The following is an 8,690-nucleotide window of genomic DNA, read 5'->3' on the forward strand; positions in this document are numbered from 1 at the left end:
GGTCCCTTCTTTGCGCATGACTTGGACATCACAGCTAAGGCACTAAGGAGCTGGAAGAACAGCTTAGTAAAAGCTCTTAGAGGGACAGACTGACCTTTTTTAATTAGTAGCTACTCAATGATGAAAGGAAATGGAAATAATTTCCAAGGCAGTGCTTCTGGCTTCAGGCTTGATGAAGGAAATGAAGACTCATCTGTGGGCAGAAAATTGGGAAAAAGAGCTTTGCTAGAGCCCAAGTGCTTGTCAAGAGGTTTTTGGTGGACTCAGATATGCAGGAGATGCAGAGTCATGTGGAGCTTTACCTTGGCCTAGGAACGCAGGGGAACAGTAGGATGGCACTGCCTGGGTTTTCCAAGCTAGCACACTCTCTTTTGAGGGTAGAGTGATATCCCATTTTTAGCTGGGCTGGTGGCCACAGGGACAAGGTCACTCAGGGACTGGGTGGAGTCAGGGAGTCAGTGTTAATGGAAACTCTGAAGCCCTCACCAGCATAGGTACCATCCAGCACTGCCTGCACTTCTGTTTGTTATCTGCCTCCTGGGAGGCACCTTGTTCTGAGCCAGCCACCACAATCTGTCCCAGTGAGGGATGTAAACCCCAGCACTAAAATGCACTCCCCCCAGCATCCCCCCTGCAGTGCGGTACGGCTTGTTTGCTCCCCGTGCCTGCTGGCAGCCAGGCGAGGCAAGAAAACAAAGTGACAGCTGCCAAAAGGCCACCCTGAAGGAAGCGAGTGCAAGTCCTTGCGTGGCCTTTTGGGGTGAGGGACCCCAGCTCATTATCCTGTGCGTTATCTTGTTTGTGTGGTGGTCTTGTCTCTCACCTCAAGGACACTGCACACTGTGTTGATGCCGAGGTTCAGATTGAAACAGAAACCATTACCCCAAACTCCAAGGCCAGGTTCTGTGTGCAGTGCAGGGTGAACACCATATGCAGCTGGGTCCATTGTGCTGCCCATGTCATGCTCAAATTATGAAGGCTTAAGCCAAGTGCTCACAAGAAGTTTCTCCTGACTTCACAGCCATGGCATCCTATATCCCTGCCATTCCTGGCAGTGTGGCCAAGCTCTTCCAGCAATGAGCAGTGCCATGAACAGGGTTGAAAATCCCTAAAATACCTTTGCCTTTGCTGATGTTGCTGGAGAGATGCATTTCCCTCCAGGGCAGTCTTGGCTGCTCCTGACCTGAATACAAAGAGCGACATGTCTCCGCTGTCCTTTACCATGTCTGAGTGGCACAAATGACAAGCATCTACTTCTGCATCATCATCTGAAATCAATGGGAACCCTCAGTGAACACTGCAGGCACAGAAACCCAGGGGCAAAGGGGCCCAGCCAAGGGAGCAGCACCTGCAGCTGCAGCAGTGAGGCAAAACAGGCTGGTTTGGGGACGTGCTTGTGCCCTTGGGACAGTCAGTGGAGAAAATACAACCCTATAAATGTGCCGAGATTTATGGAATTATGAATATACATATACATTTAATTTTTTTCCAGCCCTGTGTCCAGAAAAGGCTGCAGTAATATCACAGGTGTCCCTGGTAAAAAGCTGTCAAAACCCCTGATTTTCTCTAAAGTGAAGTGTCAATCCCAAAACTGGCACTGCCTTCCAATGAGGTCTGTGCCTACATCAAGCTATGGACAATCCTTCCGGACCATCATTCAGGTACCAGGGATTCCAATACCCAGAGGTTTGCTTTTGGGAAGGAGAAGAGCCAGAGAAGGGTCCTAGTCTCCTGCTCTAGTGAGCAAGGTGTGCTGGATGCATGACATTTTTGGAGTCCTGCAGGAGTTCAGGACACACTGGATCCTGTTCACACCAACACTCCCACCTGGGTGGCTGCAGGACACCAATCCTGCTCTCTCCAGCCATTGGCGGCAGAACTTCCCACATGCAGCAGCTTGACAGAGTACTTCAGATAGCAAGTGTATCCTGCATCCATGTGCAACAGGAAGGACATCTGGAGAAACCAGCTTCATTACTCACTCAGCAATTTGTACACCACACCTAGAGTTAATTTCTTTATTATTTAAAATCCCAGAAGACCTTTCATAGTTGAGATGGTCTAATTCTGGGCTCTCTTGTGCTCTGTTTGGTGACATTTCTGAAACTGCTCGGCACAGTGGGCACATGGAGTGTACCCAGGTTGGCTTTGTGGTTTCTGCTTCATGGATCTGTCAACTCTTGCTAACCTCGGGCTGCCCCCAGGGGATCAGTCCCTGGGGTGGACAGAAGATTCCTTCAGGAAAGCCTTGCTGTGGCTGTGCTACACAGAGGCTCAGCTGACTGTCCTTAAGCATAGCCTCCAGCTGCCTACTTGGAGTCCTCACTCTCCACTCAGGCCAAAGTTTGCTGGAGAATTTTCTGGGGCCAAGGAAGGAAAGCAGGGCAATGACATCTCCATTTTGTGCTTGTGACAGTGAAATAGTTCCTTTATCTAATTGCGTGCTGCAAGGCCTTTCAGTTTTGGCACAAAGAACCATCCCTGACAGGAGTCTGCCATCACCCTGCCCCAGGACAGCACTCAGCAGCTGGCACGAAGTTTTGCCCCATATTTTATCAGTAAGGTTCTATCTCTGTTTTACACAAAGACTGAAGGAAAGAATCTGATTCTTCAAAAAATGCAAACTTGCCTGCCCTGATAAACATTCCTGGCATCCCTTCATCAGCACTTCCACCAGTAGGAACTGCTTTGGCTTGAAATCCTCTCTCCTTTTCCTTTTGCACTCTGTGAAACTCCTCCAGAGCCACTCAGTCCCATGCTGCCACTTTTCCCAAGTGCACTTCACCCAGCCTTATCCTGGATCCTCTCCATTTTTTGCATGACCGCTATCGAGTCAACAGATGGCACTCGGGAACTGCTGGGAGGATCTGTGAGGCAGCTGCCAAAAGCCCACTGAAGGAGTTGAAGTCTGGATGCTGTGGGAGGCTGTTTCTGTATTATGTGTCAGAACTGCAGATAAGGCACAGGGCCGAGTCTCAAGGCACGGCTGTGTGCAGCGTTGTGCTGCCCGAGGCTCCTGAGCTGAACTAGCAATCCTTCTCCAGGCCTTGGGTAGAGGGAGGGATGGGAACACAGTGTATCAAAGAGTTCTGGGAGGCCTGGAGGCATACTTCCTACCAAACACACAGCAAACTTCCCTCGCAATAAGGCAATTCCTCTTGCCTCTCTTACCTCTCCCAGTTCTGGTCCTTCAGGCAGCTCCACTGCAGGAATAAAAAGGGGTTGAGGTGTTTCCTCCAGCCAAGAGAAAGGTCAGCATATTCCCTAGACTGGGAAGAGGGACCAGGCAGGAACCTTAAATGGGCTTTAGCTGGAGAGACTCATAGGGATCAAAGGGCTGCTGAGACATTAGTTTTTAAATGGATCAATATACAATTAAAATTAAAACTGCCAAAGCCAGTTAAAGGATGTAAAAGCAGCTTGGTCCTGCTTAAAAGTAGTAAGAAACATAGCTGCCTGTTGGTCCACAGGGATACCAATCATGGCACATCACAGAAACATCTCAGGATGTGCAGAGCAGCCCTCTTCCTGTTTGGAACAAGACATCCCCTCTTTTCCCCTTCCCTGTGCATCATCCCAGCCTGCAGGGTCCTGCCTCAAGTCCTGTGAATGAGTTCTGTGCGTACCATGTTTAATGCCACCTTGAAAAACCCATGATCTTGTCAGCTCTCCCAATATTTTCTGCTCCTGAAAACTTGTCATTCCAGTGTAAGACCTCTGAAGTAGTCATAGGCTGAGCAAATGAAAAATTAATCTGTCCACTTAGTTTTTCCTATTTGCAGGCACACTCAGCAGGGACAAATACAGGTTTGCTGACCTTGTTCACTACTCAGCCTTCAGATGTAGGACACAGGACCCAGCCTTCCTGGGTGTGAGGAAGGGTGTGAGGCTGTAGAAAGTGACCGGGACAGCCAGTCAGGCAGGTTTTTTCATCTTTTATGGAAATGTAGTCCTTGGGGAGAGCATGGTATGCTGCAGACAGCAACTTGTTTGCCCTGTCATCAGCAGGGGCCTAGGGAGGCTCCCCATTCTAGCCCATGGCTTCAGCCCAGATCTAGGAGGACATGGACAGCCCAGTGTCCCGGGCTCAAATGAGCCAGGAGCCAGCTTGCTCTTGACAAGGTCACATGCCCTTTGTAAAATCCAAAAAGTCACAATTATTCCACGTGTGACTGCTTTGGGGCTACACAAATGGTAGTGACCCATTTTGAGTCCAATGCAAGAAGAAAAAAGAGGCAAATTTGGTGCCTCACACTCCAGCCAAACTCCATTAAAGCCTAAAAAACCATCTCATTTCCGTTTGCCAGCAGAACTCAAAAGCAAGCTCCAGAGACCAACCTTGGCTCCAGGGCTTGAACTGGACTGAAGAATCTCCGTGGGCTCCAGCGGCGCCACTTCACATGGATGCTGCATGGATCCCGACTGGGCTCAGCAGGGAGACTGGCTTTTCTTGTGCAGAAGGTCAAGGTGTGCAGCTGATTGGGAGTACAAACACGGGAAGGACCAGCCTGCACGAGGTTCAGAGGCACCTGGGAAGGGAGGATATGAAAAGGGGAGTCAAGGTGGCAATTAAATATTAAAGGACAAGTTCAACAATAATTAGTACTTGGGTGAAGGGAAGGGGTGGAGGTTCATGTGGTGCCTGGAAAATAGAATATATCTTTCCAACAATGTTAGAGTGAATATAAAAGCAAACCTTTTCTTGAAAGCTTGCAAGTACACTATATGGCAAAAATCACACATGTATAGTAATGCCACAATTTTTATAAAGTGAATCAATTAGTATACTTACCATATACTGTCCACTTAAAAGGTTAGTTGCTTAGGTAATAATTCCCGGGGTGTCCACTGGAAGCAGTTCAGAGCCTTCTTTTGCCTCACTTTTATTATGTCTGGTCCAGATTCTGGTTGGAAAACAGAATGAGCTTGTAATTGGTTCTCTTCTTGGAATAAGACTACACAATATTTAGGTTTATAAAGTTATCCTACTGATCCTAAATGTAGGGAAGAAAGAGAGGAAAACTACTAGAAGGTACAGCCATGCTTTAGCAATCTACAAAGCTATAAATATATGAAAAATATAAAAAGCTAAAAATCCTAGGCCTCACATGAAGCACTTGCAGACTTGCTGGGCTGTGCTTGGCTGCTGAGTGCTTCACTCAAGTGGCAGAAAACTTCTGAAAGTGCGAATAATCCCTGCTCCAACAGGATGGAAATCATAATTCAAGAGGGTGATACCTTTCTCTGGGCAACTATTTTGGGTCTCTGAGTGAGATCCTGAGCCAGGTGATTCTTCTTTGGGATTGTGGATATTTTGGCCCTTTTGACTTGATCTCTGCAGGCTGAGGTGTTGCCCAGGCCTGGGGACACTGTGAAGTCCAAGCACATGGGATTAGGGTGGACTACAATACAGGGTTTGTAAAAAGGAAAATTCCATTTCCTTTCTCCCTGGAATATTTTGTTTACCTTTAGAAGGAATTGATTTAAAACACTCTTCCTTTGCCCTGTTGTTATTGAAACCTTTTGATGAGAAAGGTTTGGAACAAATAATTAAAGATGCTTTTTCTGGAAGCACCAGATGAAATACTTGGAGCATTTCTGAAGCTCAGTTACTAACAAAAATAAAACAAAACAAAACAAAACAAAACAAAAACCAAACTAGAAACATTTCAACAAATATGAGAAGTGTAAGCTTTCCACTTCACTCAAGTATCTGCACTTAAGCCAGAAGAACTGGGTTTTATTCCCCCAATGCTCTGATCCTTCTGAAATGAGCTGTTTTGGCCAATTTCCTCAGCAAAATGTCAACTAGGCCATCTCTGGATGACATTGACGTGCTGGCACTGGTGCCATTGGGACCTTGTTTAGGCTGTGAAGGTATTTTAACAGGCACAGTTAGTCAAGTGTGTCACATATCCCAGCGCCTTCTCTGGCCTTCTCCAAGCAGAGAATTTATGTCCCAAATCCTTATAGGAAGAATATTTATGTGCAAAGGATGAATTAGTCTGGGATATCTCAGGATGCTCAGAGGGAACTGGCTCACTGTCAGTCACACTTGGAAATGGTGTGAACATATGGGCGGCTTCAGAGCAAATGTGGCTGCGCTCCCAGCACACAGCACTGGGAAAAATTGGACAATATTGCTACAGTGAGACTTCCCCTGCCAAGACAAAGTGGAATTTGGTCTCCATAGGCCTCCTGCCCCTTCAAACACACTACAAGTTCAGCACATCTCTTATTTGCTTCAGTTTGCAATGTACTGGTGCCCAGAAACATAACTGCCACATGCCTGCAACATTCTCAGCCCTGGTATTGGGTCAACAACTATTCAGAGGTTTCCAGCACTGCCAGAGCCTTGCAGAAGCCTGAGAAAGAGAAAAGGACCCTGCATGGATCTCTCCTTTCTGTGCAGCTGTGGCCGTGCTCCAGCACACAGCCTGGGCAGAAATAATGACTGACAATCAAAAACAGCCTGTGAGCCTGATTCCTGAGCCCCTTTCAACTTCATGCCTTAAAATGGTGTGTACTGAGGAGGATGCTTCTTATAAACACAGGCAACTGCACAAATTTTGGAAGGTGATAGCCCCTCCAAGCCCATCCCAGTACAGAGTGGTCACAAACAGCACTGAACAAATAGGCACAAAATCTTATTATTTTAGGTAGTTATACTCCTAAGAACTCAAAATTTTGTCACATCTACAAACAAGGAAAAGGCCATAATGGACCAGTAGCAAGGAGGAAAATTGTGGGCTTTGTGTAGTGCAAACATCTGCAGAGACACAGGTCCTTCTGTGCACAATGACATTGCTTGTGCTGTGCTGCTGGGACAGCAGCAGATCAAATTGGCTGTGTGGAGGAGACCCAGCATCCTTCTAGGCCTTTCTCTTCAGGCACCCAGCACTTTGGTGTAAAATGTAAATGTTCAGACAACAGCTCTGTCTCAGGTCCTGGCACTGAAACCATGACCAAAGCACTTTAGATCTCTAAATTAATCCCTCCTGAAGCTTCAGGAGGTGGGCAGCTACATTCACCTGTAAAATAAGCTCTGCACAGTGAATTGACTGGGGCTCAGTTGGCTAATGCAGTGCTGCCCCCACCAGAGAGCTGTTCTCTGGATAAGGAAGCAAATTTGGTGGCTGAGACAATGGGAGGTTTATGCAGCAGGAGCAGCCAGGACTGCTGCTGTACCCATGGAAATCTTCCAGCACGGGAGGTGTCTGGCACACTGTCACTGGCTTCGAGCAGCAGAAATACCTTGGCTATTTCATTGCTCCAGTGAGCAGCGACAAACCAGGGCTCATAAGCTGGCTGCAGATCCACGAGCCATTGCACATTGCCTGGAAACCAGCAGTCTGCTGCAATCTGAGGCAGCTGCGCAATGATCCTCAGCCTTGCTTTGGCCATGATGACTTCAAGGACTTGGGTGTCCATGAAACTCATGACATGAGTGGTTTTGCACAGTGCACAACATCTTCAAGCTGTCGGCTTTGAGCATGGTTTCCCTGAGATTCAGGGTAGAATTGCCTGCAGAAAGAGAGGCAGGGATGCATCCCAGTCTAAAGAGACTGATCTGGACCACTTGGCCTACATCCTGCTGACTTACCCATCGTGGTTTGCCAGGCACTGTGAATGAAAGAGTTCCTCTAGATGAAGGATGTTCATATCTTTATGGAATTGTCTTATGGGAAGCATTTATGTTCCTAGTTCCTAAAACAGTTTGGGAACCCCATTTACTTGTCCTTCCTGCTCACCCTTAGGTTGTTTCTGTAAGGAGAGGAAATCTTGGGATCAGTATATGCCTCCCCTAGAGTGACATTGAGATTTTCTGCCTCAGTCTCAAACTGGCCAAGCACAGGGAGGTCACAGAGTGGCAATATTCCAAATGACACTACACAATAAGGAGCACATCAGCTTCTGGCTGATGAGAGAGGCAGCTCCTCCTCTCCTGCACTGCAGGGGCAAGAGCCAAGCAGGTTTGAAGTAAGGGACTCCTGGATTCCTGGATTTGGCCACCACAGCCAGTTCCCCCAGCCCTGGCCATGCAGCAGCAGCCCCAGGAGGGACACCGGCAACACTGCTGCCTGCATCGGGCAGTGCTTTGAAGCCAGGAGGGAGCATAAACCCTGCTGTAGCCCCTGGCTAAGGACAATGAAAAATAATTCATCCATGTGCTGAATACCTTGCAGCAGGACGGAGGAAACCTGCCAAGCTGTGGGAGTGAGGAAGTGTGATCACCCCCACTTACCAGACAAGGAGTTCACACCTCAGGCTGAGCCAAACTAAAGCTGTAAGATGTGCCTGTCTGTCAGGAGTGGTGGGATGTTTGGAATCCAGCTGATTCCCACCATCCTTGCAGCTCCCGTGGTTCTATTAATATAATTACTGTTGCAATAATTATTATTTAGCATCAGGAAGAATGAAAAGGAAATATCACCCATGTCCTTGTTACCACATTAATGCCAGCCAATCTTTTCAGCAGATACCAGGTTTCAGTCTTTCCTGCTGGGCCACACCAATATAAGCTGCTCTGGAGCTGCTCCTCGCAATGGATCTGATCCTACTAGACAAGTGACATTTCTGTGGCTACGGCTCAGAACAGCAGGCTGGTCCCCTGCAGCCCAGCCCAGAAGAGAGCACCACGCTGGGCCAGAGGCGCTGCCTGTAGCCTGTCCTCGAAACTCCCTCCCGCT

The sequence above is a fragment of the Lonchura striata genome, chromosome 5 (assembly GCF_050655825.1).
Source record: "Lonchura striata isolate lonStrDom1 chromosome 5, ASM5065582v1, whole genome shotgun sequence".
Classification (NCBI taxonomy): domain Eukaryota; kingdom Metazoa; phylum Chordata; class Aves; order Passeriformes; family Estrildidae; genus Lonchura; species Lonchura striata.